Raw genomic sequence first — 18,335 nt, 5'->3', positions numbered from 1 at the left:
CATATCCGGGACTCCGAACTACCTTCGGTAGATCAAAACACATAAACTCATAATACCGATCGTCACTGAACGGTAAGCATGCGGACCCTACGGGTTCGAGAGCTATGTAGACATGACCGAGACACGTCTCCGGTCAATAATCAATAGCGGAACCTGGATGCTCATATTGGCTCCTACATATTCTATGAAGATCTTTATCGGTCAAACCGCATAACAACATACGTTGTTCCCTTTGTCATCGGTATGTTACTGGCCCGAGATTCGATCGTCGGTATCTCAATACCTAGTTCAATCTCGTTACCGGCAAGTCTGTTTACTCGTTTCGTAATGCATCATCCTGCAAGTAACTCATTAGTTACATTGCTTGCAAGGCTTATAGTGATGTGCATTACCAAGAGGGCCCAGAGATACCTCTCCGACAATCGGAGTGACAAATCCTAATCTTGATATATGCCAACTTAACAAGTACCATCGGAGACACCTGTAGAGCACCTTTATAATCACCCAGTTACGTTGTGACGTTTGGTAGCACACAAAGTGTTCCTCCGGTATTCGGGAGTTGCATAATCTCATAGTCATAGGAACATGTATAAGTCATGAAGAAAGCAATAGCAATATACTAAACGATCAAATGCTAAGCTAACGGAATGGGTCAAGTCAATCACATCATTCTCTAATGATGTGATCCCGTTAATAAAATGACAACTCATGTCCATGGCTAGGAAACTTAACCATCTTTGATTCAACGAGCTAGTCAAGTAGAGGCATACTAGTGACACTATGTTTGTCTATGTAGCCACACATGTACTAAGTTTCCGGTTAATACAATTCTAGCATGAATAATAAACATTTATCATGAAATAAGGAAATCAATAATAACTTTATTATTACCTCTAGGGCATATGTCCTTCAGCCCTAGAATCCCTGGGCCCCACCATCGCCCGTCCGGAACGAGACTCGATGCATCGCACGCGCCAGTGCTCGTCGGTCGTTCCCATCGTGTACCCGTAGCCGTGTCGCTCACCGGGATTCGGTCCCAAACCCTAGCAATGTGCTAGGGGAAAGAGACAACCTGGCCAACGTCGATGGACTCCCCCTCATGCAGGTAGCGTGCGTCCACCGTCACCCCCTTGTCGTCGATCAACACGATCCGGAGTGCTCCGCGGCGGAGGAAGATCTCGCCGTCGACGAAGTGGACGGTGCGTGCGGCCGCGAGGTCTGCTGCGAAGGAGACGTGCTAGCGTACGTCAAACACCATCGGTACTCGCAACTCCTGCTCGCTCCAAAGCAATCTCAAAATGAAGATAATTTTACCCAGCTGTTCAGGGGTGACAAACTGTCTTTCCTATATCAGCAGTGAGCATGTAAGAGAAGGAGCTTCGATATCAAAAGCACAATACCAGATGCATTTATCTTTCACCGAGATCAGGAACAATGATCATTCAACTTTAGGGAAACTTTCCTCTGCAAAAAAAAGAAGGAAAAACTTCAGTGAAATTTTAGAAAACAAAAAACGATTTCCGTCGCCGGGACTTGAACCCGGGTCTCTCGGGTGAGAGCCGAGTATCCTAACCACCTAGACTACAACGGAATTGTGGTGGTGTAGATTCTAAAACATATCTGACCATGATTACAGCCACACAAGCAACACGAACGATAGAGCTTGGCTTAAGCTGATATGGCTAGAAACAAACCACAAACCGAGAGAAAACTACATCTGCTCTATTTGATTCATTACAAATTCTGCCATGTATCAACGTACACACATGGACTGTTGAAAATTCAGACATGGAGGATCGTGAGAATTCAAGCCAACTCGTATCAAGATGGCAATGGGGCCCTGAAACCCGCTTCCCCGCAGGTTTTTACCCTATTAGGGGATGGGGATGGGTGACTTTCTATCCCCGTGGGGCTGCTCGTGGGAACATGATAAAACCCGGCATGTTTCGCGGGTTTAAACCCGTTTGAGTACTACCCGAACCCGAAACCCGACAAAACCCGTCAAAATACGTTATTTAGCATGCACCGATCCAGCTTGACTCAAGTGGCCCAAAGCCACAGTGCCCGAGCAGCCGATCCCCACAGCGTCGAGGCCCTGGAGTACAAATCAACCCCACGCTCGGTCACTACAGTGTCGCTCGCTCTTCAGGCCTCTCTCTCCCGCACAACACAACACCTAAACGTAAACCTAGGTCCCCCAGCCGTCGCCTGTTGCCGTAATATGCTCATGTTTTTCTTTCAAATGTTTTGTTTTCATTGACTGCTTGTGGGGACGGGTTCCCCGTGGGTTTTGAAAACCCGATGGGTTTAGGGGACGGGCAAAAATTTAACCCCGCGCACGTTGATGGGGACGGGGACGGGTTTGCAATTTTCTAGTGGGGATGGGTTTGACCAAGCAAAACCTGGTGGGTCTCATCCCCGTTGCCATCTTGAAACTCGTATGCTCTGCTTTTCTTGGAGAAATCTGCCTGCCTCCCTACGTTGAGGAGATAACCATACACGTGGTACACAACTGATCAAATATTCAAATACCACCAGAAACTAGTCAGCAGCTCATCATGCATCATGTTTATCTTGGAAGCCTTCTGCTTTCATGGAGTAGTGCAGAAAGATATCTCCAACTGTTTGTTACTAACACTACATCCTGCGGCCTTACACTGACGAAATGAATGTGATTACGGTTCATAACGACAAATACTTTACTTTAAGAAAGGGACATTTACATTTTCCCCCCTAATTTCCGCCCGACCTCATCTTTACCCCTAAATAAAAACAATGCTCAACTTTGCCCCTTTTTCATTAAGTGCGCTTATAGAAATACCCTTCCGTACAATTTTCGTCCAGTCAAAGGCCTTTGACCGTTAGCGTAACGGTCGAAGGCCTTTGACTGGACGGAAACTGTACAGAAGGGCATTTCTATAAGAGCAGTTAACGGAAGAGGGGCAAAGTTGAGCACTGCTTTTTTAGGGGTAAAGATGAGACTGGGCATAAATTAGGGGGAGAAATGGAATTGACCTTTGAGAAAAGTCCACATTATAACCTTGAACTTGCCGCTCAGTTTAAATTTAACCCTGAACTACAAAACCGATCAACCCACACCCCAAACTAAACATCTGGTTTAAGTTCCAACCTTTCTCCCGGTTTTGACAATGTTGACTACTAACTGGGCAGCGCCACATCAGCTTTTAACCCCTCCAACAAAAAACACTCTAATAAGTGATGGAACATGTGTGCCGCTTCTTGCGAAAAGGAAAAAAGACTCTCTCACTCTCTCTCTCATCTCGGGCGATGACGCTCCAGCTGTCTGTTCCTCGCCTTCCCCACCGACCACCCGCTCCACGCCCACCCCCTGCTCACTGTCGCCTCTCTGCTGCCCGTGTCATCGGGGAGGAGGCACTGCTATTCGCGGGGCTTATCGGCGCGCTCCTTGCCCCCACTCCAGATCCCTGTTCTCCCACACCACCCTCTCCATCTGCACTGCATTGATAACCCACAAGTATAGGGGATCAATTGTAGCCTCTTTCGATAAGTAAGAGTGTCGAACCCAACGAGGAGCTAAAGGTAGAACAAATATTCCCTCAAGTTCTATCGACCACCGATACAACTCTACGCATGCTTAACATTCGCTTTACCTAGAACAAGTATGAAACTAGAAGTACTTTGTAGGTGTTTTTGGATAGGTTTGCAAGATAATAAAGAGCGAGTAAATAAAAGCTAGGGGTTGTTTAGATAAAGACACAACTAAATTAATTTTAGTAAAGAGCTTGTTGTCACAAGAAAGTTATTTGTCCCTAGGCAATCGATAACTAGACCAGTAATCATTATTGCAATTTTATTTGAGGGAGAGGCATAAGCTAACATACTTTCTCTACTTGGATCATATGCACTTATGATTGGAACTCTAGCAAGCATCCGCAACTACTAAAGATCATTAAGGTAAAACCCAACCATAGCATTACAACATCAAGTCCTCTTTATCCCATACGCAAACAACCTACTTACTCGGGTCTGTGCTTCTGTCACTCACGCCACCCACCATAAGCAAATCATGAACATATTGCAAACCCTACAGCGGGGATCCCTCACGCTTGCGCGACACGGAGAGCACCATAGGACAGCACCAATAATAAAACATGCAACTCAAACCAATCTTGATCATCAAATAACCCATAGGACAAAACGGATCTACTCAAACATCATAGGATAGCCATACATCATTGGGAAATAATATATAGCATTGAGCACCATGTTTAAGTAGAGATTACATCGGGTAAGAGAGAGGTTACACCGCTGCATAGAGGGGGGAAGAGTTGGTGATGATGGCGGTGAAGTTGTTGGTGAAGATTGCGGTGATGATGATGGCCACGGCAGCGTTCCGGCGCCATCGGAGGAGAAGGGGAGAGGGGGCCCCTTCGTCTTCTTCTTCCTTGACCTCCTCCCAAGATGGGAGAAGGGTTTCCCCTCTGGTCCTTGGCCTCCATGGCGTGGGAGGGGCGAGAGCCCCTCCGAGATTGGATCTGTCTCTCTGTCTCTCTCTGTTTCTGCGTTCTCCTCTACTGCCCTTTCATCGTTTCTTTTATATCAGGAGATCCGTAACTCTGATTGGGTTGAATCTTTCACCCAGATTTTTCTCATAAAATTAGCTTTCTTGCGGCAAAAGAAGAGTGTCAACCGCCTTATGGGGTGCCCACGAGGGTCCAGGGTGCGCCCCCTACCTCGTGGCCCCCTCGGGCACCGTCTCGCGTTGATTTTACTTCCCAAAAAACATAAATATTCCAAAATAATATGAAAAGTCCCATTTGGACTCCGTTTTTATCCCATTTGGACTCCGTTTGATATTGGGATTCTGCGAAACATAAACATGCAACAAACAGGAACTGGCACTGGGCACTGGATCAATATGTTAGTCCCAAAAATAGTATGAAAAGTTGCCAAAAGTATATGAAAGTTGTAGAATATTGGCATGGAACAATAAAAAATTATAGATACGACGGAGACGTATCATGCATCTCTCCCAGCAGCCGATCCAGCTGAGCAAGACAAAAAATCGCAAGAGCCTCGGCCGGTTAATTACTCAATTGCGATGATCTATCGATTTCGGGCGAATTACGATGAAGGACGGTCACCTTGCGCTCGCTGTCGGCAGTGACAAAGAGGCACACGGGGAAGGTGATGAAGGCAACGAACCACACCATGGCCTTGCAGGAGCATCGGCAAACCGGATGGCAACCATGACCAGGTGTCGGCACCATGATCCTCCCTACTCCCAACCACGACAAGGAGGCAAACTAGGAGACGTGGTGTAGGATCTGAGGTGGCCATGGCGTGCACACTTATTCTCTCTGTTGGTGGAGCTTGGTTTGGAGGCGAGGAAATGTTGGGGAACGCAGTAATTTCAAAAAAAATCCTACGCACACGCAAGATCCATCTAGGTGATGCATAGCAGCGAGAGGGGAGAGTGTTGTCCACGTACCCTAGTAGACCAAAAGTGGAAGCATTATGACCACACGGTTGATGTAGTCGTACGTCTTCACGACGCGACCGATCCTATTACCGAAAGTACGACACCTCCGCGATCTCCCCACGTTTAGCTCAGTGACGTCCCACAAACTCTAGATCCAGCTGAGGTCGAGGGAGAGTTTCATCAGCACGACGGCATGATGCCGGTGATGATGAAGTTACCGACGCAGGGCTTCGCCTAAGCACTACAACGATATGACCGAGGTGGAAATCTGTGAAGGGGGGCACCGCACACGGCTAAAAAATCAACTTGTGTGTCTATGGGGTGCCCCCCTCCCCCGTATATAAAGGAGTGGAGGAGGGGAGGGCCGGCCCTCTCATGGCGCGCCCAAGGGGGGAGTCCTACTCCTGGTGGGAGTAGGATTTCCCCTTTCCCTAGTTGGAGTAGGAGAAGAAGGAAGAGGGAGAGGGAGAGAAGGAATGGGGGGCCGGCCCCCTTCCCAATTCGAACTGGGCTAGGGGGGGCGCCCCCATCTTGACCGCCTCATCCTCTCTCTCACTAAGGCCCATTAAGGCCCAATGACTCCCCGGGGGGTTCCGGTAACCCCTCGGTAGTCCGGTAAATGCCCGAACTCACTTGGAACCATTCCGGTGTCCAAACATAGCCTTCCAATATATCGATCTTTATGTCTCGACCATTTAGAGACTCATCATCATGTCCATGATCACATCCGGGACTCCTAACAACCTTCGGTACATCAATACACATAAACTCATAATACCGATCGTCATCGAACGTTAAGCGTGCGGACCCTACGGGTTCGAGAACTATGTAGACATGACCGAGACTCGTCTCTGGTCAATAACCAATAGCGGAACCTGGATGCTCATATTAGTTCCTACATATTCTACGAAGATCTTTATCGGTCAAACCGCATAAAAAATACGTTGTTCCCTTTGTCATCGGTATGTTACTTGCCCGAGATTCGATCGTCGGTATCTCAATACCTAGTTCAACCTCGTTACCGGAAAGTCTCTTTACTCGTCCCGTAATGCATGATCCCGCAACAAACTCATTAGTCACATTGCTTGCAAGGCTTATAGTGATGTGCATGACCAAGAGGGCCCAGAGATACCTCTCCGCCATCGGAGTGACAAATCCTAATCTTGATCTATGCCGACTCAACAAACACCATCGGAGACACCTGTGAGCATCCTTATAATCACCCAGTTACGTTGTGACGTTTGATAGCACACAAAGTGTTCCTCCGGTATTCGGGAGTTGCATAATCTCATAGTCATAGGAACATGTATAAGTCATGAAGAAAGCAATAGCAACAAACTAAATGATCATTGTGCTAAGCTAACGGATGGGTCAAGTCAATCACATCATTCTCTAATGATGTGATCCCGTTAATCAAATGACAACTCATGTCTATGGCTAGGAAACTTAACCATCTTTGATTCAACGAGCTAGCCAAGTAGAGGCATACTAGTGACACTCTGTTTGTCTATGTATTCACACATGTACTAAGTTTCCGATTAATACAATTCTAGCATGAATAATAAACATTTATCAAGATATAAGGAAATATAAATAACAACTTTATTATTGCCTCTAGGGCATATTTCCTTTAGGAAATTCGAGGCGGCTCCAACAATTAATCTCAGAGACACCTCCGACAATTAATCTCTCTGCGGGGTCTCGGAGACAGGTTGGGGGACACACATCCTCTTCTCTTGCACTACGGCTAGGTTTCTTTGGAGTTTTGTGTGTGAGGCTCTAGGGCCTGATTGGGAGGCCCTGGACCTGGCTTGGTTCATTCAAACCAGAGCCAACCAAACCGGTAGGCGGAGACGCCTCTTCTGGTTTGTGTCGTTGCATTAGCTTGGACTCTGTGGACGACGCGTAATAAGATAGTGATTGAGAAGGTCTTTATTCAACGAGCCTCTCACTCATTCTTCGAATTCTTGGTGTTTATGCAGCAATGGCACCCGCTCTTTAGGCAATGCGACCAAGAGTAGCTGGGACTAATAATGAATGCACTACATGATGTCGCTCGCCGCGCTGCCTCGTAGCAGGCCCCCTGAGTCTACGACCACTTGATGGTCTTTTTTATCTATTTCTTTTATACTTTTCTTAGATGTGTTTCTGTTGATGCCCCAGGAGGTGTTGGGGAACGTAATAATTTCAAAAAAATTCATACGCACACGCAAGATCATGGTGATGCATAGCAACGAGAGGGGAGAGTGTTGTCTACGTACCCTCGTAGACCGAAAGCGGAAGCGTTAGCACAACGCGGTTGATGTAGTCATACGTCTTCACGATCCGACCGATCAAGTACCGAACGCACGGCCCCTCCGAGTGCAGCACACGTTCAGCCCGATGACGTCCCTCGAACACCGATCCAGCCGAGTGTTGAGGGAGAGTTTCGTCAGCATGATGGCGTGGTGACGATGATGATGTTCTACCGAGGCAGGGCTTCGCCTAAGCACCGCTACAGTATTATCGAGGTGGACTATGGTGGAGGGGGGCACCGCACACGGCTAAAAGATCAACAGATCAATTGTTGTGTCTATGGGGTGCCCCCCTGCCCCCGTATATAAAGGAGCAAGGGGGGAGAGGCGGCCGGCCAGGAGGAGGCGTGCCAGGAGGAATCCTACTCCCACCGGGAGTAGGACTCCCTCCCTTTCCTTGTTGGATTAGGAGAAGGGGGAAGGAGGAGAGAGGGGGAAAGGAAAGGGGGGGTGCCGCCCCCCCTCCTTATCCAATTCGGACTTGGGGGGGAGGGGCGCGCGGCCGCCCTTTGGCCGCCTCTCCTCTTCCACCAATTGGGCCCATGAGGCCCAATAGCCTCCACGGGGGTTTCCGGTAACCCCCCGGTACTCCGGTATATATCCGATAACCCCCGAAACCATTCCGGTGTCCGAATATATTCGTCCAATATATCAATCTTCATGTCTAGACCATTTCGAGACTCCTCGTCATGTCCGTGATCACATCCGGGACTCCGAACTACCTTCGGTACATCAAAACATATAAAATCATAATATAACTGTCATCGAAACTTTAAGCGTGCGAGCCCTACGGGTTCGAGAACTATGTAGACATGACCGAGACACGTCTCCGGCCAATAACCAATAGCCGAGCCTGGATGCTCATATTGGCTCCCACATATTCTACGAAGATCTTTATCGGTCAAACCAAATAACAACATACGTTGTTCCTTTTGTCATCGGTATGTTACTTGCCCGAGATTCGATCGTCGGTATCTCAATACCTAGTTCAATCTCGTTACCGGCAACTCTCTTTACTCGTTCTGTAATACATCATCCCACAACTAACTCATTAGTTGCAATGCTTGCAAGGCTTATAGTGATGTGCATTACCGAGTGGGCCCAGAGATACCTCTCCGACAATCGGAGTGACAAATCCTAATCTCAAATACGCCAACCCAACAAGTACCTTCGGAGACACGTGTAGAGCACCTTTATAATCACCCAGTTACGTTGTGACGTTTGGTAGCACACAAAGTGTTCCTCCGGTAAACGGGTGTTGCATAATCTCATAGTCATAGGAACATGTATAAGTCATGAAGAAAGCAATAGTAGAATACCTAACGATCGTGTGCTAAGCTAACAGAATGGGTCAAGTCAATCACATCATTCTCCTAATGATGTGGTCCCGTTAATCAAATGACAACTCATGTCAATGGCTAGGAAACATAACCATCTTTGATCAACGAGCTAGTCAAGTAGAGGCATACTAGTGACACTCTGTTTGTCTATGTATTCACACAAGTATTATGTTTCCAGTTAATACAATTCTAGCATGAATAATAAACATTTAGCATGAAATAAGGAAATAAATAATAACTTTATTATTGCCTCTAGGGCATATTTCCTTCAGTCTCCCACTTGCACTAGAGTCAATAATCTAGATCACATCGCCATGTGATTTAACATCAATAGTTCACATCACCATGTGATTAACACCCGTAGTTCACATCGTCATGTGACCAACACCCAAAGGGTTTACTAGAGTTAATAATCTAGTTCACATCGCTATGTGATTAACACCCAAAGAGTACTAAGGTGTGATTATGTTTTGATTGTGAGAGAAGTTTAGTCAACGGGTCTGCCATATTCAGATCCGTATGTATTTTGTAAATTTCTATGTCTACAATGCTCTACACGGAGCTACTTTAGCTAATTGCTCCCACTTTCAATATGTATCCAGATGAAGACTTAGAGTCATCTGGATCAGTGCCAAAACTTGTATCGTCGTAACCCTTTTACGACGAACCTTTTGTCACCTCCATAATCGAGAAACATATCCTTATTCCATTAAGGATAATTTTGACCGCTGTCCAGTGATCTACTCCTAGATCACTATTGTACTCCCTTGCCAAAATCAGTGTAGGGTATACAATAGATCTGGTACATAGCATGGCATACTTTATAGAACTTATGGCTGAGGCATAGGGAATGACTTTCATTCTCTTTCTATCTTCTGCCGTGGTCGGGCTTTGAGTCTTACTCAATTTCACACCTTGTAACACAGACAAGAACTCTTTCTTTGACTGTTCCATTTTGAACTACTTCAAAATCTTGTCAAGGTATGTACTCATTGAAAAAACTTATCAAGCGTTTTGATCTATCTCTATAGATCTTGATGCTCAATATGTAAGCAGCTTCACCGAGGTCTTTCTTTGAAAAACTCCTTTCAAACACTCCTTTATGCTTTGCAGAATAATTCTACATTATTTCCGATCAACAATATGTCATTCACATATACTTATCAGAAATGTTGTAGTGCTCCCACTCACTTTCTTGTAAATACAGGCTTCACCGCAAGTCTGTATAAAACTATATGCTTTGATCAACTCATCAAAGCGTATATTCCAACTCCGAGATGCTTGCACCAGTCCATAGATGGATTGCTGGAGCTTGCACATTTTGTTAACACCTTTAGGATCGACAAAACCTTCTGATTGAATCATATACAACTGTTCTTTAATAAATCCATTAAGGAATGCAGTTTTTTTATCCATTTGCCAGATTTCATAAAATGCGGCAATTGCTAACATGATTCGGACAGACTTAAGCATAGATACGAGTGAGAAACTCTCATCGTAGTCAACACCTTGAAGTTGTCGAAAACCTTTTGCGACAATTCTAGCTTTGTAGATAGTAACACTACTATCAGCGTCCGTCTTCCTCTTGAAGATCCATTTATTCTCAATGGCTTCCCGATCATCGGGCAAGTCAATCAAAGTCCATACTTTGTTCTCATACATGGATCCCATCTCAGATTTCATGGCCTCAAGCCATTTTGCGGAATCTAGGCTCACCATCGCTTCTTCATAGTTCGTAGGTTCATCATGGTCTAGTAATATGACCTCCAGAACAGGATTACCGTACCACTCTGGTGCGGATCTCACTCTGGTTGACCTACGAGGTTCGGTAGTAACTTGATGTGAAGTTACATGATCATCATCATTAGCTTCCTCACTAATTGGTGTAGGAGTCACAGGAACAGATTTCTGTGATGAACTACTTTCCAATAAGGGAGCAAGTACAGTTACCTCATCAAGTTCTACTTTCCTCCCACTCACTTCTTTCGAGAGAAACTCCTTCTCTAGAAAGGATCCATTCTTAGCAACGAATATCTTGCCTCCGGATCTGTGATAGAAGGTGTACCCAACTGTCTCCTTTGGGTATCCTATGAAGACACATTTCTCCGATTTGAGTTTGAGCTTATCAGGATGAAACTTTTTCTTATAAGCATCACAACCTCAAACTTTAAGAAATGACAACTTTGGTTTGTTGCCAAACAACAGTTCATACGGTGTCGTCTCAACGAATTTTGATGGTGCCCCTTTTTAACGTGAATGCAGCTGTCTCTAATGCATAACCCCAAAACTATAGTGGTAAATCGGTAAGAAACATCATAGATCGCACCATATCTAATAAAGTATGGTTATGACGTCCGGACATACCATTACGATGTGGTGTTCCAGGTGGCGTGAGTTGCGAAACTATTCCGCATTGTTTCAAATGAAGACCAAACTCGTAACTCAAATATTCTCCTCCACGATGAGATCGTAGAAACTTTATTTTCTTGTTACGATGATTTTCCACTTCACTCTGAAATTATATGAACTTTTCAAATGTTTCAGACTTTATGTTTCATCAAGTAGATATACCCGTATCTGCTCAAATCATATGTGAAGGTCAGAAAATAACGATACCTGCCGCGAGCCTCAATATTCATCGAACCACATACATCAGTATGTATGATTTCCAACAAATCTGTTGCTCGCTCCATTGATCCGGAGAACGGCGTTTTAGTCATCTTGCCCAAGAGGCATGGTTCGCAAGCATCAAGTAATTCGTAATCAAGTGATTCCCAAAGCCCATCAGCATGGAGTTTCTTCATGCGCTTTACACCAATATGACCTAAACGACAGTGCCACAAATAAGTTGCACTATCATTATTAACTTTGCATCTTTTGGCTTCAATATTACGAATATGTGTATGACTTACGATCGAGATCCAGCGAACCATTTTCATTGGGTGTGTAACCATATAAGATTTTATTCATGTAAACAGAACGACAATTATTCTCTAACTTAAATGAATAACCGTATTGCAATAAACATGATCAAATCATATTCATGCTCAACGCAAACACCAAATAACACTTATTTAGGTTCAACACTAATCCCGAAAGTATAGGGAGTGTGCGATGATGATCATATCAATCTTGGAACCACTTCCAATACACATCGTCACTTCATCCTTAACTAGTTTCTGTTCATTATGCAACTCCCGTTTTGAGTTGCTACTCTTTAGCAACTGAACCAGTATCAAGTACCGAGGGGTTGCTATAAACACTAGTAAAGTACACATCAATAACATGTATATCAAATATACTTTTGTTCACTTTGCCATCCTTCATATCCACCAAATACTTGGGGCAGTTCCACTTCTAGTGACCAGTTCCTTTGCGGTAGAAGCACTCAGTCTCAGGCGTAGGTCCAGACTTGGGCTTCTTCACTTGAGCAGCAACTCGCTTGCCGTTCTTCTTGAAGTTCCCCTTCTTCCCTTTGCCCTTTTCTTGAAACTAGTGGTCTTGTCAACCATCAACACTTGATGTTTTTTCTTGATTTCTACCTTCGTTGATTTCAGCATCACGAAGAGCTTGGGAATCATTTCCGTTATCCCTTGCATATTATAGTTCATCACGAAGTTCTAGTAACATGGTGATAGTGACTAGAGAATTCTGTCAATCACTATTTTATCTGAAAGATTAACTCCCACTTGATTCAAGCGATTGTAGTACCCAGACAATCTGAGCACATCCTCACTGCTCGAGCTATTCTCCTCCATCTTTTAGCTATAGAACTTGTTGGAGACCTCATATCTCTCAACTCGGGTATTTGCTTGAAATATTAACTTCAACTCCTGGAACATCTCATATGGTCCATGACGTTCAAAACGTCTTTGAAGTCCCGATCTTAAGCCGTTAAGCATGGTGCAGTAAACTATCAAGTAGTCATCATATTAAGCTAGCCAAACGTTCATAACGTCTGCATCTGCTCCTACAATAGGTCTGTCACCTAGCGGTGCATCAAGGACATAATTCTTCTGTGCAGCAATGAGGATAATCCTCATATCACGGATACAATCCACATCATTGCTACTAACATCTTTCAACATAGTATTTCTCTAGGAACATATCAAAATAAACATAGGGAAGCAACAACGCGAGCTATTGATCTACAACATAGATATGCTAATACTACTAGGACTAAGTTCATGATAAATTTAAGTTCAATTAATCATATTTCTTAAGAACTCCCACTTAGATAAACATCCCTCTAATCTTAAGTGATCACGTGATCCATATCAACTAAACCATGTCCGATCATCACGTGAGATGGAGTAGTTTCAATGGTGAACATCACTATGTTGATCATATCTACTATATGATTCACGCTCGACCTTTCGGTCTCAGTGTTCCGAGGCCATATCTGTTATATGCTAGGCTCGTCAAGTTTAACCTGAGTATTCCGCGTGTGCAACTGTTTTGCACCGGTTGTATTTGAACGTAGAGCCTATCACACCCGATCATCACGTGGTGTCTCAGCACGAAGAACTTTCGCAACGGTGCATACTCAGGGAGAACACTTATACCTTGATAATTTAGTGAGAGATCATCTTATAATGCTACCGTCAATCAAAGCAAGATAAGATGCATAAAAGATAAACATCACATGCAATCAATATAAGTGATATGATATGGCCATCATCATCTTGTGCTTGTGATCTCCATCTCCGAAGCACCGTCATGATCACCATCATCACCGGCGCGACACCTTGATCTCCATCGTAGCATCATTGTCGTCTCGCCAACTTATGCTTCTACGACTATCGCTACCGCTTAGTGATAAAGTGAAGCATTACAGGGCGATTGCATTGCATACAATAAAGCGACAACCATATGGCTCCTGCCAGTTGCCGATAACTCGGTTACAAAACATGATCATCTCATACAATAAAATATAGCATCATGTCTTGACCATATCACATCACAACATGCCCTGCAAAAACAAGTTAGACGTCCTCTACTTTGTTGTTGCAAGTTTTACGTGGCTGCTACGGGCTGAGCAAGAACCGTTCTTACCTACGCATCAAAACCACAACGATAGTTCGTCAAGTTAGTGTTGTTTTAACCTTCTCAAGGACCGGGCGTAGCCACACTCGGTTCAACTAAAGTTGGAGAAACTGACACCCGCCAGCCACCTGTGTGCAAAGCACGTCGGTAGAACCAGTCTCGCGTAAGCGTACGCGTAATGTCAGTCCGAGCCGCTTCATCCAACAATACCGCCGAACCACAGTATGACATGCTGGTAAGCAGTATGACTTGTATCGCCCACAACTCACTTGTGTCCTACTCGTGCATATAACATCTACGCATAAAACCAGGCTCGGATACCACTGTTGGGGAACGTAGTAATTTCAAAAAAATTCCTACGCACACGCAAGATCATGGTGATGCATAGCAACGAGAGGGGAGAGTGTTGTCCACGTACCCTCGTAGACCGAAAGTGGAAGCGGAAGCACAACGCGGTTGATGTAGTCGTACGTCTTCACGATCCGACCGATCAAGTACCGAACGCACGGCACCTCCGAGTTCAGCACACGTTCAGCCCGATGACGTCCCTCGAACTCCGATCCAGCCGAGTGTTGAGGGAGAGTTTCGTCAGCACGACGGCGTGGTGACGATGATGATGTTCTACCGATGCAGGGCTTCGCCTAAGCACCGCTACAGTATTATCGAGGTGGACTATGGTGGAGGGGGCACCGCACACGGCTAAAAGATCAACAGATCAATTGTTGTGTCTATGGGGTGCCCCCCTGCCCCCGTATATAAAGGAGCAAAGGGGGAGAGGCGGCCGGCCAGGAGGAGGCGCGCTAGGAGGATTCCTACTCCCACCGGGAGTAGGACTCCCTCCATTTCCTTGTTGGATTAGGAGAAGGGGGAAGGAGGAGAGAGGGGGAAAGGAAAGGGGGGCGCCCCCCTCCTTGTCCAATTCGGACTTGGGGGGGAGGGGCACATGGCTGCCCCTTCGCCGCCTCTCCTCTTCCACCAATTGGGCCCATGAGGCCCAATAGCCTCCGGGGGGTTTCCGGTAACCCCCCGGTACTCCGGTATATATCCGATAACCCCCGGAACCATTTCGGTGTCCGAATATAGTCGTCCAATATATAAAACTTAATGTCTCGACCATTTCGAGACTCCTCGTCATGTCCGTGATCACATCCGGGACTCTGAACTACCTTCGGTACATCAAAACATATAAACTCATAATATAACTGTCATCGAAACTTTAAGCATGCGGACCCTACGGGTTCGAGAACTATGTAGACATGACCGAGACACGTCTCTGGCCAATAACCAATAGTAGAACCTGGATGCTCATATTGGCTCCCACATATTCTACGAAGATCTTTGTCGGTCAAACCGCATAACAACATACGTTGTTCCTTTTGTCATCGGTATGTTACTTGCCCGAGATTCGATCGTCGGTATCTCAATACCTAGTTCAATCTCGTTACCGGCAAGTCTCTTTACTCGTTCTGTAATACATCATCCCGCAACTAACTCATTAGTTTCAATGCTTGCAAGGCTTATAGTGATGCGCATTACCGAGTGGGCCCAGAGATACCTCTCCGACAATCGGAGTGACAAATCCTAATCTCGAAATACGCCAACCCAACAAGTACCTTCGGAGACACCTGTAGAGCACCTTTATAATCACCCAGTTACGTTGTGACGTTTGGTAGCACAAAAAGTGTTCCTCCAATAAACGGGAGTTGCATAATCTCATAGTCATAGGAACATGTATAGGTCATGAAGAAAGCAATAGCAGAATACTAAACGATCGTGTGCTAAGCTAACGGAATGGGTCAAGTCAATCACATCATTCTCCTAATGATGTGATCCCATTAATCAAATGACAACTCATGTCAATGGCTAGGAAACATAACCATCTTTGATCAATGAGCTAGTCAAGTAGAGGCATACTAGTAACACTCTGTTTGTCTATGTATTCACACAAGTATTATGTTTCCGGTTAATACAATTCTAGCATGAATAATAAACATTTATCATGAAATAAGGAAATAAATAATAACTTTATTATTGCCTCTAGGGCATATTTCCTTCAGCAGGATCCTCTTTTTGTGTTGACCTTGTAACTCTTTGTATGGATGTGGTGTCGACTTATTTATAAAGTAGGGTAAGAGCATCTACAGCCAGGTAACCCAAACCGTCCCCAAACACCCGGGCGAACGCCCCGGTCTGTGACTGGTAAAAAAAACCAACCCAGATGGGCACTTCAAACAGGTCTCAAACGCCCGGGCTGACCGACACCCCCATATCCAGCCCAAATATATGCGGATACGGGGCGGCCCCAACGCGGCCGGTGCATGTGCCTCGTCGGAACTGACAGCCCGACCCCCACAAAAAGTAAACCAAATCCCCCTTCGACCTATCTCTTTTCACTTGCTCCTCCGCGTCGGACGTTTGCTAGCTCCGCTGCCACCCTTGTACCGGACTGCGCCTTGCCCTCTATCTGTGTTTCATTAAGTAGAAAATACCCATATCTACTCAAGTCATCAGTGAGGGTGAGAACATAACGATAGCCACCGCGAGCCTCAACGCTCATTGGACCGCACACATCAGTATGTATGATTTCCAATAAGTTGGTTGCTCGCTCCATTGTTCCGGAGAACGGAGTCTTGGTCATTTTGCCCATGAGGCATGGTTCGCACGTGTCAAATGATTCATAATCAAGAGACTCCAAAAGTCCATCTGCATGGAGTTTCTTCATGCGTTTGACACTAATGTGACCAAGGCGGCAGTGCCACAAATATGTGGGACTATCATTATCAACCTTACATTTCTTGGCATTCACACTATGAATATGTGTAACATCACATTCGAGATTCATCAAGAATAAACCATTGACCAACGGGGCATGACCATAAAACATATCTCTCATATAAATAGAACAACCATTATTCTCGGATTTAAATGAGTAGCCATCTCGCATTAAACGAGATCCAGATACAATGTTCATGCTCAAAGCTGGCACTAAATAACAATTATTGAGGTTTAAAACTAATCCCGTAGGTAAATGTAGAGGCAGCGTGCCGACGGCGATCACATTGACCTTGGAACCATTCCCGACGCGCATCGTCACCTCGTCCTTCGCCAGTCTCTGCTTATTCCGCAGCTCCTGCTTTGAGTTACAAATATGAGCAACCGCACCGGTATCAAATACCCAGGATTTAAAAAAGGTATTGCGAGGAATTAGAAGAAATGCAACTTAGGGCGTGTTCTGATCTCCTCCAACTTCACAAAACTTCACATATTCAACTTCTTTTCGTGACTTCTAGCTTCACCTGGCGATCCAGAATCCTTCTGCTTCGATCGCCAGCTTCTCATACTACTGCAGCCCACCTAGGAGGGTTGTGGCCTGTTTGGCACAGATTAGGCCAGCTGATGGCAGCCCAACTTGGGCCCAGTCCACCGATACGAGGGGAGAGAGGGTTGGCGATTTGTTGGGACCGCTACTGTAGCGCTATTTCGAGGAGGGGCAGCGAACCGTTTTGTTTGGCCCATGCAACTCCTTGTAAATAGGGGTGAACTTTTGATTTTCTAATCGGTGGAGCTGGGCCGATGGAGCTCCAAGATTTTGCACTGTGATTTCTCCCAGCTTCCAGAAGTTAGCTTCTTAGTGCAAAAGCGTTTGGGTCAAAAACTTTTCTGAAGTTGGTGAAGTTAGAAGCTGAAGGATATCAGAACACGCCTTTACATTGTGGAATTTTATCAAAAAACAAATACACCTTATATAAAGGAACGGAGGGAATATGTGTCAGTAAAACAAATACACCTTATATAATGGAACGGAGGGTTTCTCTGCGCTGTTGAGAGCTGCACAGTATGACAACTGTCTGAAAGGAGTGTCGTTTGGGAGCACTGGCCCCCATATCACTCATCTTCTTTTTGCAGACGACAGTATTGTCTTCCTGGAAGGGAACCATGGTAATTTTGAGGCCTTAAGAGACATTCTGAAGGTTTATGAGGAGGCCTCAGGACAGAAAGTTAACTTGCAAAAATCTTCGGTGTTCTTTGGGAAAGGATGTGGAGATGCGAGTAAGGCCAAACTCCTTGGTATTATTGGGATCAATTCTGAAGCATTGAGCGAAAGGTATTTAGGTCTACCGACATTGGTTGGTAGATCTAAAGAGGGAACCTTCAAATATGTGAAAGAAAGTTCAGCGGGCAAGGTTACAG

General features: G+C 45.3%; 1 non-coding gene across 1 annotated transcript; it reads right to left on the bottom strand.

Annotated features, from left to right (window-relative positions):
• Positions 1 to 1,518: 1,518 nt before the first annotated feature.
• On the bottom strand, positions 1,519 to 1,591 carry TRNAE-CUC (transfer RNA glutamic acid (anticodon CUC)). Its single transcript has one exon. It is a non-coding gene; the product is annotated as a tRNA-Glu (tRNA).
• Positions 1,592 to 18,335: the final 16,744 nt, after the last annotated feature.

The sequence above is a fragment of the Aegilops tauschii genome, chromosome 5 (assembly GCF_002575655.3).
Source record: "Aegilops tauschii subsp. strangulata cultivar AL8/78 chromosome 5, Aet v6.0, whole genome shotgun sequence".
NCBI lineage: Eukaryota > Viridiplantae > Streptophyta > Magnoliopsida > Poales > Poaceae > Aegilops > Aegilops tauschii.
The sequence above is the reverse complement of the archived record's forward strand: the minus strand, read 5'-3'. Positions and strand labels throughout refer to the sequence as shown.